The sequence below is a fragment of the Carlito syrichta genome, unplaced genomic scaffold (genome assembly GCF_000164805.1).
Source record: "Carlito syrichta isolate Samal-C Ts95f unplaced genomic scaffold, Tarsius_syrichta-2.0.1 Scaffold309022, whole genome shotgun sequence".
Classification (NCBI taxonomy): Eukaryota; Metazoa; Chordata; class Mammalia; order Primates; family Tarsiidae; genus Carlito; species Carlito syrichta.
Window position 1 is genome coordinate 472822 of NW_007253118.1, and position 1760 is coordinate 474581.

A 1760-nucleotide genomic window follows, 5' to 3' on the forward strand; every position below is an offset into this window, starting at 1 on the left:
TCTCTCCCTTCTGAATTAAAAGGTACTAAAGGCCAAGTGATTCTAGAGCTTACAGCTATCATCATTACCAATGCATGGAGAGAGTCCACCCGAGAAGGAAACCTACGTGGAAAAAAGCAAAGCTAGTGTCATAAAGAGCAATGCCCTAATGATAGCATTTTAGCAGCTGGATCTTGCTATACTTGAAGCTAGATGTGGACTTTGAGTTCCCCTTTCACATGCTCTGGGTTCTTGTTACTTGCAAACAAAATGCCTCTGGCAAATGTTGTAAATAGCGCGCGCGAGCACACACACACACATACGCACACACAAATGTTAAGCATTGCCTTTCATTCTACACCACATTCAACAGCTCCCACCTCCATCGAGCTTCCTTTTCCCTGCTCTCTGCCTCTCTTGGCCCAATGCTGACTGCCCTCCTGTAGTTCTCTATGCCCCAGACTCCCCTTGTCCTAATCAGAACTTGCTCACAAGTAGAGCTCTGATAGAAATAATTTACATCTTAGTGTAAACATATTCGCTTAACAATACTCTTAGGAGTATTTGCATGTTAAGATTGATCTCTAATTATAGAACAAAAGTCTTATTAGGACTTTGCATGTTATTTTATTTCTGCTGACACTAACACTCCAATTTCCAGGGTTAGAAACCTCAGGTCACATTTCACTCTGTTATCTTTTTCATCTTCAACAATCTAATACCAAGTCCCAATTTCTAAAAATGTGTTTGTGTTATCTTTTAAATTTGCTTTTTTATCTCATTCAATTTCTTATCATTTTAGCCCTAGATAATTTCAGCTGGCTCCCAGTTAATCTTCCTGCCAGGTCCTTTTAATCCACCCTGTTGTCAAAATAATATTTTTCAGTGACCATTTTCGAAATATATTAACAGTGATTTCAACTTCTCTGTTACACAGGTCTAGGAACTAGGATGAAGCATCCATTCATCTTTCTCCCTCTTCCTTTTTAGCCAGATACCAAGTCCTGCTCAGACTACCTACCATAATGTCTCATTTAAATATGTTTTTTTGGGGGTGAGGCTAACATATAACCAGATAGTTTTTAAAAATGCAAGTAGTCTTTAGCCATATAAAAGCATACTTAGCTACGTTGATAATAAAAATTTACATTACAATTACACCATTAAAACCTACTAGAATGGCTATATTTAAAAAACAAAAAAACCTACAAATAACAAGTGCTGACAAAGGTGTGGATAAATTTGAACTCTCATATACTGCTGATGGGAATGTAAAAGTTAAATGTAGAACTACCATGTAACCCCAAAATTATCCTTTTGGATATGATATATACCCCCCAAAAATTGAAAACAGGGGCTAAATATTTGTACACCCATGTTCATAGCTGCATTATTTACAATATCTGAAAGATTGAAACAACCCAAGGGGTCATCAACAGATGAATGGATAAACAAAATGTAATATATACAATATATTCAGTAGAATATTATTCAACCATAAACGGAATGGAGATCTGATACATGCTAAAATGTGGATGAACTTTAAAAACATTAAACTAAGTGAGATAAACCAGTCACAAAAGAACAAATATTGTATGATTCTACTTATATGAAATACCTAGATATTTCATTTTTTTGGTGGCTATTGTGAATGGAATTGTGTTTTTTCTTCCTAACCAGAGACCTTTACAATGAAAATTACAAAACACTGCTCAAAGAAATCAAAGCTGACATGAACAAGTGGAAAAATATCCCATGCTCATGGATCAGAAGAATCAACA